Here is a 17,758-nt window from a genome sequence, read left to right as displayed (position 1 = left end):
CTCTTTTGTTGGATGTTGAAGTTATTTCCATGGTGCAGTGGTGTGATCACAGCTCACTGAAACCCCAACCTCCCTGGCTCAGGTGATCCTCCCACCTCAGCCTCCTGAATGGTTGGGACTTTGAGCCTACAGGTGTGCACCACCATGCCCAGCTAAATTTTTTGGGGAACAGAGGGATCTCACTGTGTTGCTCAGGCTGGTATTAAACTCCTGGTCTCAAGCGATCCTCCCACCTCAGCCTCTCAAAGTGTTGGGGTTACAGGCATGAGCCACTGCACCCAGCCTATTGAGCTTTCTTTTTGAAAAATATTTGAATATGCCCTTTGTGCCTCTTTATATTGGAGTCTTGATGTTTTTCTTTTATGTATGTAAAAACTTTTCCCTGATTATGAATTTTATATGTATATTGGAAAAAATTTTTAAAAATCACAAAATCATAATAAAAATGACCCTCAGGTTTCAGCTCAGTGGCCCATGCCTGTACTTTGAGAGGGCAAGGCAAGATCACTTGAGCCCAGGAGTTCAAGACCAGCCTGGGCAACATAGGGAGATCCCATCTCTACAAAAAATACAAAAAAAATTAGCTGGGCATGGTGGTGCGTGCCTATAGTCGCAGCTACTCTGGAGGCTATGGTGGGAGGATCGCTTGAAGCCAGGAGGTCAAGGCTGTAGTGAATCATAATGGCACCACTGCACTCCAGCCTGGGTGATAGAGCAAAACTCTCAAAACAAAGACCTTCAGAATCAGTTCATGGATCATTACCTGGAGATAAGTACTATTAACATTTAGATACATTGTCTTCCAGTTGTTTTCTATGCATGTATACATATCGTTTTTCATTTAAAAGAAAATTAGGCTGGCTGCAGTGGCTCATGCCTGTAATCCCAGCACTTTGGGAAGCTGAGGTGGGCGGATCACCTGAGGTCAGGAGTTCGAGACCAGTCTGGCCAACATGGTGAAACCCTGTCTCTACTAAAAATACAAAATTAGCTGGGCGTGGTGGCAGGCGCCTGTAATCCCAGCTACTCGGGAGCCTCAGGCAGGAGAATCACTTGAACGCGGGAAGTGGAGGTTGCAGTGAGCCCAGATTGTGCCACTGCACTCCAACCTGGGCGACAAACAAGAGCAAAACTCCATCTCAGAAAGAAAAAAGAAAGGAAAATTAGATTCATATTCTACGTATTATTTTTATCCTTTTCCATTTAACATTTTATGATAAGTATTTTCCATGTTATAAAATATTTTCAGGCATAATTGGCCACATCATTTTCTATGTTACAGTTGTATCTTAATTTATCTATTCCCTTACTATTGAACATCAAGATGTTGCCTATAAATAATTATTTAACATAGGCCTCTGTGCCTATCTTTGATCATTTCCTCTGAGTACGTTCTGAGAAATGCGGTTACCTGGTGAAGGTTATGAACACAAGCTCATCGCTGTTCCTGGGTGGAATCTGACCTGGTGGGCCTGCTGTGAGCTGTTCCCAGCGGCTCTGACATGCCACTGTCACCACTCCCTGGCCAGCATGGGGTCGTTCCTGCCTTGATTTTTATATTTGCCATTTTGAGGCTTTAAGACTATTATTTGTCCCTGCTTGTTGGCCGTTTGTTTTTCTCTTCATATGTGTGGTCTGTTCCTGTCTTTTGTCCACTGTTCTCTTTGGTTTATTTCACACCCACACACATACACACACAGACACACAGACACATACACACATACACACATAAATAGACACATAAGCACAGACACACACACACACATATACCCTTGGCATCTACATTTTTCTGTCTTTGTTATAACATTTTTAAGCACAGAGGTTTTCTTTTTCTTTTTTTTTTTTTTTCTTTTTATGAGATGGAGTCTTGCTCAGTTGCCCAGGCTGGAGTGCAGTGGTGCGATCTCGGCTCACTTCAGGCTCTGCCTCTTGGGTTCACGCCATTCTCCTGCCTCAGCCTCCCAAGTAGCTGGGACTACAGGCACCCGCCACCATGCCTGGCTAATTTTGTTTGTATTTTTTTTAGTAGAGATGGAGTTTCACCATGTTAGCCAGGATTGTCTCGATCTCCTGACCTCGTGATCTGCCCTCCTCAGCCTCCCAAAGTGCTGGGATTACAGGTGTGAGCCACCGCGCCCAGCCAATGCACAGAGATTTTCTAATTCTGTATAATAAGGTCTATTAGATTTTGTTTCTTTATACTTTTCATTGGCACTTAGCCCCTTAACTCCTTTTTTGGTTCTATATATTGCATTTAACTTTTAAATTACTCTTGAATTGTATTCCTCACTATTCCTTTAGAATTGTCTATTATATTATTGTAGCTTCTTTTTTTTTTTTTTTTTTTTTTTTGAGACGGACTCTCCCTCTGTCACCAGGCTGGAGTGCAGGGTTGCAGTCTTGGCCCACTGCAACCTCTGCCTCCCGGGTAGCTGAGACTACAGGTGCGCACCACCACATCCAGCTAATTTTTGTGTTTTTAGTAGAGAGGGGATTTCACCATGTTGGCCAGGTGGTCTTGATCACAAGATCCACCCACCTCGGCCTCCCAGAGTTCTGGGATTACAGGCGTGAGCCACTGCACCCAGCCCTGTAGCTTCTTTTTTTTTTTTTTTTTTTTGAGACGGAGTCTCGCTCTGTCGCCCAGACTGGAGTGCAGTGGCGCAATCTCGGCTCACTGCAAGCTCCGCCTCCCGGGTTCACGCCATTCTCCTGCCTCAGCCTTCCAAGTGGCTGGGACTACAGGCGCCCGCCACCTCGCCCGGCTAGTTTTTTGTAGTTTTTAGTAGAGACGGGGTTTCACCGTGTTCGCCAGGATGGTCTCGATCTCCTGACCTCGTGATCCGCCCGTCTCGGCCTCCCAAAGTGCTGGGATTACAGGCTTGAGCCACCGCACCCGGCCCCCTGTAGCTTCTTAATTGACTCTAAGCCCAGGAGTTCAAGGCTGCAGTGAGCTTTTATTACGCTGCTGCACTCCAGCCTAGGTAACAGAGCAAGACCTGTCTTTAAAAACTAATTAATTATTTTTTTTTTTTTGGCCAGGCGCAGTGGCTCACACCTGCCTGTAATCCCAGCACTTTGGGAGACTGAGGCGGGCAGATAAAGAGGTCGGGAGTTCAAGACTAGCCTGCTCAACGTGGTGAAACCCCGTCTCTACTAAAAATACAAAAATTAGCAGGGCATGGTGGTACACGCCTGTAGTCCCAGCTTCTCAGGAGGCTGAGGCAGGAGAATCGCTTGAACAGGAGGTGGAGGTTGCAGTGAGCCAAGATCAAACCACTGCACTCCATCCTGGGCGACAGAGCTAGACTTCATCTCCAAAAAACAAAAAACAAAACAAAACAAAAACTAATTAATTTTTTGAAAAGAATTACTTTTTTTTTTTTTTTTTTTTTTTTTGAGATGGAGTCTCTCTCTCTCGCCCAGAGTGCAGTGGTGCCATCTCAGCTCACTGCAAGCTCCACCTCCTGGGTTCAAGCGATTCTCCCGCCTCAGCCTCCCAAGTAGCTGGGACTACAGTCGTGCACCACCACGCCCTGCTAATTTTTGTGTTTTTAGTAGAGACGGGGTTTCACCATGTTAGCCAGAATGGTCTCGATCTCCTGACCTCGTGATCCACCCCACCCACCTTGGCCTCCCAAATTGCTGGGATTACAGGTGTGAGCCACTGTGCCCAGCCAAGAATTGCTTTTGGGGTGGTTATGGGACCTACTCAGAGATCCTGTCTGTTTCTTAATAGTATGAGGGCACAGCCTCATGGTGATTCCTACGTTTGTGACTTTGGCAGTCCCACACCACCGCTGGGAGCAGAGGTACCCTTTCACATGTTGCTCTGCGGCAGCGTTTAAGAGGATTCATGAGAACGACTGCTGCGGCTCACGCTTATCCCCATCGGCTGCTGCGGCTCACGCTTATCCCCATCGGCTGCTGCGGCTCACGCTTATCCCCATCGGCTGCTGCGGCTCACGCTTATCCCCATGGAGTTATGATGTTGTGTCAGGGTCCGCAAGATCACCTTCAAGCTTGACAATTTGCTAGAGGGACTCATAGGGCTCAGAACAGTTATGGTTTGTTACAACGAAAGGATACAGACTAAAATCAGCAGAGTCTTTTCCAGAGGAAACCAGGCACAAGCTTCCAAGTGTCCCCTCCCCATGGAGCTGCGTGGGGACACAGTTAATTCTTTCAGCAACAATGTGTGACAACACAAGCAAAGTGCTGCTAACTAGAGAAGCTCACCCAAGCTGTAGTGTCCAGGGTTTCGATGGAGGGTGGGTTGCACAGGCATGCAGAGTGGGAGCTTAGGGACGTAAACCAAAAGACTCTTGGGGGCTATCACCCTAGACTTAGTATTTTGCCGGGGAAGCAAAACGTAATGTTTCCAGCAAGCATTTTGGTCAGGACATAACAGGAGACCATTCTGAACAGCTGGGATTAGTGTTTTAAAAGGAAAGCCATGTGACATGCCTAGATCTATACTCCTAAAAGTAGATGGCTCACCCCATGAGGCTTAAATGCTTCTATAGCTGCTGCCTCCCATGCCTCTGTCAGAACAAATATCCTGCTCCTCAGGGTTGGAGAAAAACACCCCTGGTGTTCAGTGGCATGGCACATGTGAAAAGTGGCCCTGGGCTGGCATTGAAGGAGCTTGAAAGTCATTACTCCATCCTAACAACAGGTAAAAATCTGAACAAATTGAAAATCAACAACTCCTCTTAGATCTCTCAGAGAATTGAGGCCACAGGGAACAGTGTCACATCTGAAGTTGAAGATACAGAGAAGAGGATACGGACAGAACCACAAATTCCTGGAGTACAGACCCATGAGCAGGAACCTGCAGAGGAACCAGTGCTGGGGCAAGAAACCTACCCTGTCATTATACTTGCTGGAGGCTCAGCGTGGCCAGGTTTGAGATTAAAAACCCCAAGGAGCTGGGTGCAGTGACACATGCCTGTAATCCCAGCACTTTGGGAGGTGAAGGCGGAAGGATCACCTGAGGTCGGGAGTTTGAGACCAGCTAGACCAACATGGAGAAACTCCGTCTCTACTAAAAATACAAAATTAGCTGCGCATGATGGTAATCCCAGCTACTCAGGAGGCTGAGGCAGGAGAATCGCTTGAACCCAGGAGGCGGAAGTTGCAGTGAGCCTAGATGGTGCCATTGCACTCCAGCCTGGGCAACAAGAGCAAAACTCCATCTCAATAAATAAATAAATAGGGGCCAGGCGCGGTGGCTCAAGCCTGTAATCCTAGCACTTTGGGAGGCCGAGACGGGTGGATCACGAGGTCAGGAGATCGAGACCATCCTGGCTAACACGGTGAAATCCCGTCTCTACTAAAAATACAAAAAACTAGCTGGGTGAGGTGGCGGGCGCCTGTAGTCCCAGCTACTCGGGAGGCTGAGGCAGGAGAATGGTGTGAACCCAGGAGGCGGAGCTTACAGTGAGCTGAGATCCGGCCACTGCACTCCAGCCTGGGCCACAGAGCAAGACTCCGTCTCAAAAAATAAATAAATAAATAAATAAATAGGAAAATAACCCCAAGGAGGCCGGGTATGGTGGCTTATGCCTGTAATCCCAGCACTTTGGGAGGCCGAGGCTGGGGGATCACTTGAGGTCAGGAGTTCGAGACCAGCCTGGCCAACATGGTGAAACCCTGTCTCTACTAAAAATGTAAAAATTAGCTGGGTGTGGTAGTGCACGCCTGTTAGGCAAGCCCACACTTTTGTGATCTTACCTCCATGAGCTCTACCAGGTTTTCACAATGAAGATTGGAGAAAAATCCCTTCGTGCTTCTAGCAAAAGGAGAAAAGAAGCCATTTTCAAATATACCCACACCATCTGAAGGTATGGCAAACGACAAAAAGAAAAAAAAAAGGAAGCATACCCAGAGCATTCTGCTCTTGACATGGCCGCCCCTCAGTATAAACTCTTTTGTCAAACCTTGACCTACTGGAATTTTATCAGAGCCTAGCAACCCGGGGAAAGGAAAATGCCCAACTCCAGCCCTCTCTAACTGTCCTGTCACACTTAAGGTGGAAAAAAAACTGGGAAATCCTTGTGAAGGTCACAGCCCAGGGTGCCTAAAAGACAGAGACCTCGTCATAGGACTGTAGTATCCTTGTCCTCCCACACACCTTATCACCACACCACAAGACACCACATATTCGGCATTCAATTAAAAATTACAAGCTGTACTTAAAGGCAAAGTATAAAATGCCATTTGAAGCAACAATGAGTGAGAATTTTCCAAAATTAATTTCAGGTATGAAAGGCATGAAACCACAAATCCAGGAAGCTCAGAGAACGCCAAGAAGGATAAATGCCAAAAAGCCTATACCTAGGCATATTTTCAAACTAAAAAAAAAAAAAAAATCAAGATGAAGAAAAAAATCTTGAAAGAAGCCAAGGAGGAAAAGGCAAAGATAAGACTTGCATTAGACTTCTTCACAGAAACCATCAAAACAAAAAGAGTGGAGTGAAATATTTACAGTCTTGAGAGAAAAAACCCACCGACCTAGAATTCTGAACCCTATGAGATTATCCTTCAAAAAGGAAGTCGCAATAAATATGTTCTCAGACAAATAAAAATTGAAGAAATTTGTTGTCAGTAGACCAGCCCTGCAAGAAATGTTAAAAGAAGTTCTTCAGAGAAATAATATAATATTTAATAAAATACATGTATGTTATATATATTTATATATGTATATATATGTGTTTAATAAAATATATATATGTTATATATATTTATATATGTATATATACATGTTTAATAAAATACATATAATGTTATATATATTTTTATATGTTATCTATATTTAATATAAGATATACTATAAAAAGAAAATATAGATCAGAAATTCAAATCTACATGAAGAATGGAAGCGCAGGAGAGAAAAAATAAGTGTAACTAAAATTTAAAATTTATATTTTTCTTAATTGATCTATACAATAAGGCTTAATATACAACCTTATTTTGAACCATATTGTTCAAAATAATAATAGCAACAATGTTTTCAATCATTACAGCTATGTATAAGTGAAATGCAGCAATGATTCAAGGGATAGGAGAGAGAAATTAGAACTGTTTTATTATAAGATACTTGTACTTCTCATGAAGTGGAAAAAAGACGTATCTGACAGTCTGATACAGGACTGTTATCTTAAAAAGAACTTTTTTTTTTTTTTTTTTGAGACGGAGTGTCGCTCTGTCACCCAGGCTGGAATGCAGAGGCGTGATCTCGGCTCACTGCAACCTCTGCCTCCCAGGTTCATGCCATTCTCCTGCCTCAGCCTCCCAAGTAGCTGGGACTACAGGTACCTGCCACCACGCCCGAATAATTTTTTTGTGTTTTTAGTAGAGACAGAGTTTCACCCTGTTAGCCACGATGGTCTTGATCTCTTGACCTTGTGATCCGCCTGCCTCGGCCTCCCAAAGTGCTGGGATTACAGGTGTGAGCCACCGTGCCTGGCCAAAAAGGACTCTTAAAACTCAACAATAAGAACATGAATGACTGGGCACGGTGGCTCATACCTGTAATCCCAACATTTTGGGAGGCCAAGGTGGACGGATCACCTGAGGTTAGGAGTTCAAGACCATCCTGGCCAACATGGTGAAACCCCGTCTCTACTAAAAATACAAAAATTAATCAGGTGTGGTGGCACGCGCCTGTATTCCCAGCTACTTGGGAGGCTTAGGCAGGAGAATCGCCTGCACCCAGGAGGCAGAGGTTCCATCGAGCCAAGATCGTGCCATTGCACTCCAACCTGGGTGACAAGAATGAAACTTTATCTCAAAAAAAAAAAAAAAAAAAAAAAAAAAAAAGGCCTGGTGCAGTGGCTCACACCTGTAATCCCAGTACTTTGGGAGGCTGAGGCAGGTCGATCACGAGGTCAGGAGATCGAGACCATCCTGGCTAACACGGTGAAACCCCGTCTCTACTAAAAATAGAAAAAGTTACCCAGGCATGGTGGCACATGCCTGTAATTCCAGCTACTCAGCAGGCTGAGGCAGGAGAATCGCTTGAACCGGGGAGGCAGAGGTTGCAGTGAGCTGAGATCGAGCCACTGCACTCCAGCCTGGGTGACAGAGTGAGACTCTGTCTCAAAAAAGAAAAGAAAAGAAAAGAAAGAAAAAGAAAAGAAAAAAGAGGGAGGGACGGAGGGAGGGACGGAGGAAATGAACAACCTGACTTAGAAGTGGGCAAAATATCTGAACAGATACCTCACCAAAAAAGATAAACAGATATAAACATATTGAAAAAATGCTTCACGTTTTATGTCATTTAGGGAATTACAAATTAAAACAATGAGATTCCACAACACGCATATTAGGACGGCCAAAATTCAAAACGTTGACAACAGCACTCATTGCCAATGGGATTATAAAGTGGTACAGCCACTTTGGAAGACAGTTTGGCAGTTTATTATAAAACTAAGCATACTCTTACCATGTGACCCAGCAATCACACTCCCTGGTATTTAGTCAAATGAGTTGGAAACTTATGTCCACACAAAAACCTGCACATGGATGCTTATAGCACCTTTATTCATAACTGCCAAAGCTTGGAAGGAACCAAGAAACTTGGAAGTTCACAAACCAAGTTGTTGAACTGAACTCTGGTATATCCAGACAATGGAGTATTATTCAATGCTGAAAAGAAATAAGCTATCAACCCATGAAAAGACACGGGAAAGCCTTTAGTGCATATTATAATACTAAGTGGAAGAATCAAATATGAAAAGCCTACATACTGGCTGGGCGTGGTGGCTCACGCCTGTAATCCCAGCACTTTGGGAGGCTGAGGCAGGCGGATCATGAGGTCAAGAGATAGAGACCATCTGGCCCACATGGTGAAACCCTGTCTCTACCAAAAAAAAAAAAAAAAATTGGCTGGGCATGGTAGTCCTCTGCCCACCCCCACAGCATACTTGGGCATGACCTCCAGCCTTTTGTTGCCATCCAGGTTCGTGTGCATTTCTGCTGGCGCAGTAAATCAACCACTATGACACGGTTTTGCAAAAGAGAAAAGATTTATTCGCAAGGGCACTGAGCGGGGAGGTGGGACAACATCTCTCAAATCCACGTCCCCCGAAGATAAGTGACAGCTTCGTTCTGTGTGAGCATGGCTGGAGTTCATGGCATTTCACAGGACACGTGTACAGAAAAGGGTAGCATTAGCATGAGCTGAAGGCAGAGTTTTTGGCCCTCCAATGTCAAAAGGCCACGTTTTGGGCACTTGCACAGGCCCAGTTGAAGGGTTAGTGGTCTCAACCAGTTTGAACTGGACAGGAGCTGGTCTAAGTTCCTGAAAAACGACCGAAGAAGCTGTGACCATGGTGGCTTACGCATGTTATCTATACAGCAGCCAGGGAAGGTTACGTTTCGGCATTCAGCGGCAAGGCTTTCAGCTACGGTGGCCCTTAAGCTTCACAGAAAAAGGAGAAGAAAAAAAATTAAAAACCAAGCGACCCAAAAGCCCAAAAGCCCCCTCCTGCCGCAGACAGACCCTTTACTACTGATGCCAATCATTAAAGCGATCTGTCGAGGTTTAGTGCACCACTGCACTCCAGCCTGGGCAACAGGGTGAGACCCTGTCAAAAAGGAAAGGAAAGGATAGGAAAGGGGAAGGGAAGGGGAAAGGGAGGAGGGAGGAAAAGAAAGGAAGAAAATAAAAGAAAGAAAAAAGAAAAGAAAAGAAAATGCACAGTGAGCTAGATTTGGCCTGGAGGCTGTAGCTTGCCAACTCCTACTCTGGATTCATGGATTAGAGTTTAAGGAAGAGTTGGAGAAGTATGGCAGAAGAACTGGAGTGAGGCCCAACCCCGTGGTGTTCTAGGAGAAAGGCTTTTGACACAGGCATCTGGCAGTTATTTTTCAGGGGAGAACCTACAAATTAGAAGGCTGTACAGCTCCCCTTACTAGTCAAGTGACTACACTTTTGTTTTATTTTTTTTTACAGACAGGATCTCCCTCTCTCACCCAGGCTGGAGTGTGGTGCCGCAGTCACAGCTCACTGTAGCCTCGAACTTGTGGGCTCAAGTGATCCTGCCTCGGTTTCCTGAGTAGTGGGACTACAGACACACTCCACCATGCCTGGGTAATTGCTTTTAGTTTTTGTAGAGATGGGGTCTCCTTGTGTTGCCCAGACTGGTCTTGAACTCCTCGCCTTAAGTAATCCTGCCACCTTGGCCTCCCAAAGTGCTGGGATTACAGGTGTGAACCACCATGCCCGGCCCCGTGTGACTACTCCTACAGAGGCCCTCGATGGCCTGGAATGATTGATTCCAGGACTCTGTCTTCTCATCCCAAAGCACCAAACCCTACTGATAAGGAAAGGGCCCCCGTTTCAGAACTTCCACGGCCACCCCACACACAGCCCTGGGATTGGTAACTTTGCAACCTGGGCTTCCCCGATAATCAGATTTACGGTAAGACCCCAAAGAGGTCCAGGCGCTTCTAAAACAAGTTATACGGAGAATCCAAACCCAAATCCTCAAGATGTGAGCCCACATCACATCCCCCAAAATGGAGCATCCGTGACCACTCCAGCCTTGCTAAGGACACAGCACACTCCTTGACCCTCGCCACTACAGAGGACAATTGCATTCACAAATGTCCACTGGTTCCCACGCACTAAGCAAACTTTTATGGCCTTACTTGACACTGTTTCCGCAAAGACCCCACTAAATGTAAGGGATGAACTCCCTCTGTTCCCTGGGGCATAAGATTGAAGTCAAACAAGTCCGCCTCACTCTGATCACTGGTGTAATAGCTTTGCAGAATATTCCAGTGGTCTCAGTTCTTTCTGCTCTTGAATTTCCATCACTGGGATGGATGCTCCAATTGGAATAAAACCCACACTTTGTCCCTTACTGTTGGTCTTGGCAGACGAGACCCTGAAGACCTGCCCAAGCCATTAAAATCGTTAATATGACCCAAAATACATTAAAACAAGGACTTCAAGGATTGAGAGAAGGGGTGACTATCCCCTCTGTTTCTCCGTTTAACAGCCCGATTTGACATGTTCTTCCAATGGAAAAGAACAAATGGCATCTCACGGTGGATGCTGAAACCTTAACCCAGGGGACCGTGGAGGCCTCAGCCCCAGCAGGCTGAAAGGATGGAGCCCATTCAGTCTTTTGCTGTCCAATATTTGCTATTTTTGCTTCCTTGAAGTGTTCCACAGTACCTAATTCAACAGCCTCTCAGCCTCTACTTCCATTCTATTTATTGTGGTAAAATATATAACAAAATTTACCAATTTAACCTTTTTCTTTTTTCTTTTTTTTTTTTTTTTGGGGGACATGATCTCACTCTGTCACCCAGGCTGGAGTACAGTGGTGCCCTCGCAGATCACCGCAGCCTCAACCTCCTGGGCTCAAGGGATCCTCCCACCTCGGCCTCCTGAGTAATTAGGATTACAGGCTTAAGCCACCATGCCCAGCCTATTTTAATAATTTTTTAAATTTTAATTTTATTTATTTTTTAAAATTTTACTGGCCGGGCGTGGTGGCTCACGCCTGTAATCCCAGCACTTTGGGAGGCCGAGGTGGGCGGATCACAAGGTCAGGAGATCGAGACCATGGTGAAACCCCGTCTCTACTAAAAATAGAAAAAATTAGCCGGGCGCAGGGGCGGGCGCCTGTAGTCCCAGCTACTCGGGAGGCTGAGGCAGGAGAATGGCGTGAACCCGGGAGGCGGAGCTTGCAGTGAGCCGAGATTGCGCCACTGCACTCCAGTCTGGGCGACAGAGCGAGACTCCGTCTTAAAAAAAAAAAAAAAAAAAAATTTTACTTTAAGTTCTGAGATTCATGTGCAGAACGTGCAGGTTTCTTACACAGGTATACACATGCCATAATGGTTTGCTGCACCTGTCAACCCGTCATCTAGGTTTTAGGCCCTGCATGCCTTAGGCATTTCTCCTAATGCTGTCCCTCCCCTTGCCCCCCACCCCTAGCCAGGCCCCAGTGTGTGATCTTCCCCTCCCTGTGTCCATGTGTTCTCTTGTTCACCTCCCACTTATGAGTGAGAACATGCAGTGTTTGGTTTTCTGTTCCTGTGTTAGTTTGCTGAAAATGATGGCTTCCAGCTTCATCCACGTCTCTGCAAAAGACATGAGCTCATTCTTTTTTATGGCTGCTTAGTATTCCATGGTGTATATATGCCACATTTTCTTTATCCAGTCTATCATTGATGGACATTTGGGTTGGTTGGTTCCAAGTCTTTGCTATTGTAAATAGTGCTGCAATCAACATACGTGTGCATGTGTCTTTATAGTAGAAGGATTTATAATGCTTTGGGTATATACCCAGTAATGGGACTGCTGGGTCAAATGGTATTTCTGGTTCTAGATCCTTGAGGAATCGCCACAATGTCTTCCACAATGGCTGAACTAATTTATACTCCCACCAACAGTGTCAAAGTGTTCCTATTTCTCCACAGCCTCACCAGCATGTTGTTTTCTGACTTTTTAATAATCGCCATTCTGTTTTTGTTTTGTTTTGTTTTTTGTTTTTTTTGTTTTTTTTTGGTTTTTTTTTTTTTGAGACGGAGTCTTGCTCTGTCACCCAGGCTGGAGTGCAGTGGCGCGATCTCGGCTCACTGCAAGCTCTGCCTCCCAGGTTCACGCCATTCTCCTGCCTCAGCCTCCCGAGTAGCTGGGACTACAGGCGCCTGCCACATGCCCAGCTAATTTTTTGTATTTTTAGTAGAGATGGGGTTTCACCGTGTTAACCAGGATGGTCTCGGTCTTCTGACCTCATGATCCACCCGCCTCGGCCTCCCAAAGTGCTGGGATTACAGTCATGAGCCACCGCACCCGGCCCCTAATAATCGCCATTCTAACTGGCATGAGATGGTATCTCATTGTGGTTTTGATTTGCATTTCTCTAATGACCAGTGATGATGAGCTTTTTTTCATATGTTTGTTGGCCACATAAATGTCTTCTTTTGAGAAGTGTCTGTTCATATCCTTTACCCACTTTTTGATGGGGTTGTTTTTTTCCTGTAAATTTATTTAAGTTCCTTCTAGATTCTGGATATGAGCCCTTTGTCAGATGGGTAGCTTGCAAAAGTTTTCTCCCATTCTGTAGGTTGCCTGTTCACTCTGAGGATAGTTTTGTTTGCTGTGCAGAAGCTCTTTAGTTTGATTACATTCTATGTGTCAATTCTGGCTTTTGTTGCCATTGCTTTTGGCGTTTTGTCATGAAGTCTTTGCCCATGCCGATATCCTGAATGGTACTAACTAAGTTTTCTTCTAGGGTTTTTATGGTTTTTGGGTTTTACATTTAAGTCTAATCTATTTTGAGTTAATTTTTGTATAAGGTATAAGAAAGGGGTCCAGTTTCTGTTTTCTGCATGTGGCTAGCCAGTTTTCCCAGCAGCATTATTAAATAAGGAATCCTGGCCGGGCGCGGTGGCTCAAGCCTGTAATCCCAGCACTTTGGGAGGCCGAGACGGGTGGATCACGAGGTCAGGAGATTGAGACCATCCTGGCTAACACAGTGAAACCCCGTCTCTACTAAAAAATACAAAAAAACTAGCCGGGCGAGGTGGCGGGCGCCTGTAGTCCCAGCTACTCGGGAGGCTGAGGCAGGAGAATGGCCTGAACCCGGGAGGCGGAGCTTGCAGTGAGCTGAGATCCGGCCACTGCACTCCAGCAAGGGGGACAGAGTGAGACTCCGTCTCAAAAAAATAAATAAATAAATAAATAAATAAATAAGGAATCCTTTTTCCATTTCTTGTTTTTGTCAGGTTTGTCAAAGATCAGATGGTTGTAGATGTGTGGTGTTATTTCTGAGGCTCCTGTTCTGTTCCATTGGTCTATATCTCTGTTTAAAAATATGGAATGCTTTGGTCGGGCATGGTGGCTCACACCTGTAATCTCATCACTTTGGGAGGTCGAGGTGGGCGGATCGCAAGGTCAGGAGATCGAGACCACCGTGAAACCCCATCTCTACTAAAAATACAAAAAATTAGCCGGGTTTGGTGGCGGGCGCCTGTAGTCCCAGCTACTCGGGAGGCTGAGGCAGGAGAATGGTGTGAACCCAGGAGACAGAGCTTGCAGTGAGCCGAGATGGCGCCACTGCACTCCAACCTGGGCGACAGAGCGAGACTCCGTCTCAAAAAATAAAATAAAATAAAATAAAATAAAATAAAATAAAATAAAATAAAATCATGGAACGCTTCACAAATTCGCGTGTCGTCCTCGGGCAGGGGCAATGCGAATCTTCTATCATTCTGATTTTAGTATATGTGTTGCCAAAGCGAGCACTAATTTAATCATTTTTCAGTGTACAGTTTAGTGACACTAAGTACATTCACAGCCATCTATTTCTAGAATCTTTTCATCATCTGAAACTGAAACTCTGCACCCATTAAACACTAATTCCCACCCCTCCCAGCCCCTGGTAACCACAGTTCCACCTTCTGTTTCTACGAATTTTTTTTTCTTTTTTCTTTTTTCTTTTTTTGAGATGGAGTCCAGCTCTGTCGCCCAAGCTGGAGTGCAGTGGTGCAATCTCAGCTCACTGCAACCTCTGCCTCCCGGGATCAAGTGATTCTCCTGCCTCAGCCTCCCGAGAAGCTGGGACTACAGGCGCATACCACCATGCCCTGCTAATTTGTTGTTGTTGTTGTTGTTCATTTGTTTTCTTTGAGATAAAGTTTTGCTAGCCACCCAGGCTGGAGTGCAGTGCCAAGGCAGTGGTGCAGTCTCGGTTCACTGCAACCTCTGTCTCCTGGGTCCAAGTGATTCTCCTTCCTCAGCCTCACAAGTAGCTGGGACTACAGGCATGCACGACCACGTCCGGCTAATTTTTGTATCTTTAGTAAATTTTGTATTTTTTGTATTTTTGTATTTTTAGTAGCATGTTGGCCAAGCTGGTCTCGAACTCCTGACCTCAGGAGTGATCCACTCACCTTAGCCTCCCAAAGTCCTGGGATAACAGACGTTAGTCACCAGGCCCTGCCTCTCTCTACAAATTTGACTCCCCTAGATACTCCACATACGTGGAACTGCACAGTATTTGTCGCTGACTTCTGGCTTTCCTCACCTGGCTATGCCTACTTTGGGGGATAATCTGGGCCTGGGACACCAAATCCCTGTAGCAGGCCCGACTGGGCTGCACAATCAGAACTGCGTGGAAGTTCCCCCAGACTGTTACCCACACTTGTTTAAGCTCTTCAGAGATGCTACCGCCGGGCGCGGTGGCTCGTGCCTGTAATCCCAGCACTTTGGTGGGCGGAGGTGGTCAGATCACTTGAAGTCAGGAGTTCGAGACCAGCCTGGCCAACATGGTGAAACTCCATCTCTACTAAAAATACAAAAATTAATCGGGCGTGGTGGCGTGCGCCAGTAATCTCAGCTACTCAGGAGGCTAAGGCGGGAGACTCGCTTGATTCCGGGAGGCAGAGGTTGCGGTAAACCGAGATTGAGCCACTAAACTCCAGCCTGGGCGATAGGGTGATACTCCGTCTCAAAAGAAAAAAAAAAAAAGTGGTACCGGCCCGGTGCGGTGGCTCACACCTGTAATCTCAGCACTTTGGGAGGCTGAGATGGGAGGATGTATTGGGCCGGGGCGGGGGGGAGTGGGGGATGGAGGCTGCAGTGAGCGGTTGTTGAGTGACTGCGTCCAGCCTGGGCCACAGAGCGAGGCCGTGCCTCAAAAAGAAAAAAAAAAAAAGCAGCAGCTACCCATCCAGCCACCAGATGGCAGCACGATCCCATGTCCCCCTCGCCGCTGGCTGCCTGGTGCCGGATGCAGTCCTAACGGCGGTTCTGAGCTCCAGGGGCCGGCGCCGCGCGTGCCTGAGGTTCCAGCTGCTCAGGAGGATGAGGCAGGATAATCGCGTGACGGGGAGTTCTGTGCTGTAGTGCGCTGTGCCGATCCAGGTCCGCACTGAGGCCGGCATCGGTATGGTGGCCTCTGCCACCAGGCCGCCTAGGGAAGAGGGAGGCAGCCCCGGTGGAAAACGGAGCGCGTCGGTAGTGGCACCGCGCCTAGGAATAGCCTCTGCGCTCCAGCCAGGTTGACCTGCCGAGACTTCGCCTCTAAAACCAGCAAATACCAGGAGGCTGAGGGACGAGGATCGCTGGAGCCCGGGAGGCGGAGGTTGCAGTGAGTAGCTGGGATTACAGGCAGGCGCCACCACGCTCGGGTAATTTTTGTATTATTAGTAGAGACGGGGTTTCACCATGTTGGCCAGGCTGGTCTTGAACTCGCAGCCTCAAGTGATCCACCCTCCTCGGCCTCCCAAAGTGCTGGGATTACAGGCGTGAGCCACTGCGCCCGGCCAAATAAGTAATTTAAACAATTTGTTTTTTATTTCAGAAAAAAATAAACTCATAAGGGAGGCCCCCCGACACACACACGGGAAGCAGCAGTGTAAATGGAATGCCCACTGCTGAGGCTCTCCAATGAGTGTCACGTGTGCACATTTTGCCCCTCACAATGCATGTCAGACTATTAATAGGAAGCCCCGCTGGAATACCTCCTGTGGGGTGTATGCAGCAGGCAGCTTTGGAATCACTGTATCCCCAGTGTGATGCCAGGACAATGGCTTCTTCACTAGCTCTGTCCAACCACAGTCCTGTGGTTCTAGGACTCCCTCACAGATGTCTCGAGGTCCATTATTGGGCGAAGGTCACTGCAAACTCAGGGAGGCCCAGGAGCTCACCCCAACCAGCTTCTTTACCAGGTGAGTGACCTCAGCCCTGCAGCTGGACTCATCCAGACCATGACCTCACCCGAAGATGGATGACACCTGACCACCGTCCACACAACTGAGCTGGCCCCAGGTCGACTCCTCCACACCCTGCTTCCAACTGTAACCCTGTCAAAGGCCTTTCTCCCACCTTCCCACTCCTCCTTTTCCTCCCTAGCAGCCCAACCACCATAGATTCACTAGGTGGTTTTCAACACTTGTAGGCTGCCCTCCTAACCCTAGCCCTGACCTCTGCCCTCCTAACCCCAGCCCTGACCCCACTGCTTCTCAGGAGGCTTTGCCAATCATCTGCATGTTAGCTCCACCCAAGGAACAGGCCTATTTTCTTTTTTTTTTTTTTTTTTTAGGCGGAGTCTCGCCACCCAGGCTGGAATGCAGTGGCTCAATCTCGGCTCACTGCAAGCTCCGCCTCCTGGGTTCATGCCATTCTCCTGCCTCAGCCTCCTGAGTAACTGGGACTACAGGCGCCCGCCACCTCACCCGGCTATTTTTTTTTTTTGTATGTTTAGTAGAGATGGAGTTTCACCGTGTTAGCCAGGATGGTCTCGATCTCCTGACCTTGTGATCCACCCGTCTCGGCCTCCCAAAGTGCTGGGATTACAGGTGGGAGCCACCGCGCCCAGCTACAGGCCTATTTTCAAGCATACTAACTGTTGGGTGTGTCGCTTACCTGTGCGTATGACAGCCAATCCACCTAAATGAAGCATTCATGACAACACAACTCCATCCATGTATGTGGCTGACCACATCTCCAAACCATCTTCCCACTGGGGACAAATTCTTGGAGTTTTTAGAGACAGGTTCTCACTCTGTTGCCCAGGCTGGAGTACAGTGGTGCGCCTCAAACTCCTGGGATTGAGGGATCCTCCCACCTCAACCTCCGGAGTAGCTGGGACTGCAGGTGCACACCACCACCATGCGTGGCTAAATTATTTATTTATTTATTTATTTATTAGAGATGGGGGTCGCTGGTTTTGAACTCCTATCCTCAAGTGATCCTCCCACTTCCACCTCCCAAAGCACTGGGATT

At 46.9% G+C, this 17,758-nt stretch overlaps 1 protein-coding gene and 1 non-coding gene across 2 annotated transcripts in view; both read right to left on the bottom strand.

Moving 5' to 3' along the window:
• Positions 1-17,758, bottom strand: part of DGCR6L (DiGeorge syndrome critical region gene 6 like) — a 197,137-nt gene that overhangs the window by 107,941 nt on the left and 71,438 nt on the right. The window lies entirely within an intron of this gene.
• LOC126929888 (U6 spliceosomal RNA) lies at positions 14,173-14,275 on the bottom strand. Its single transcript, XR_007717325.1, has one exon. It is a non-coding gene; the product is annotated as a U6 spliceosomal RNA (small nuclear RNA).

The sequence above is a fragment of the Macaca thibetana genome, chromosome 10 (assembly GCF_024542745.1).
Source record: "Macaca thibetana thibetana isolate TM-01 chromosome 10, ASM2454274v1, whole genome shotgun sequence".
Lineage (NCBI taxonomy): Eukaryota > Metazoa > Chordata > Mammalia > Primates > Cercopithecidae > Macaca > Macaca thibetana.
The sequence above is the reverse complement of the archived record's forward strand: the minus strand, read 5'-3'. Positions and strand labels throughout refer to the sequence as shown.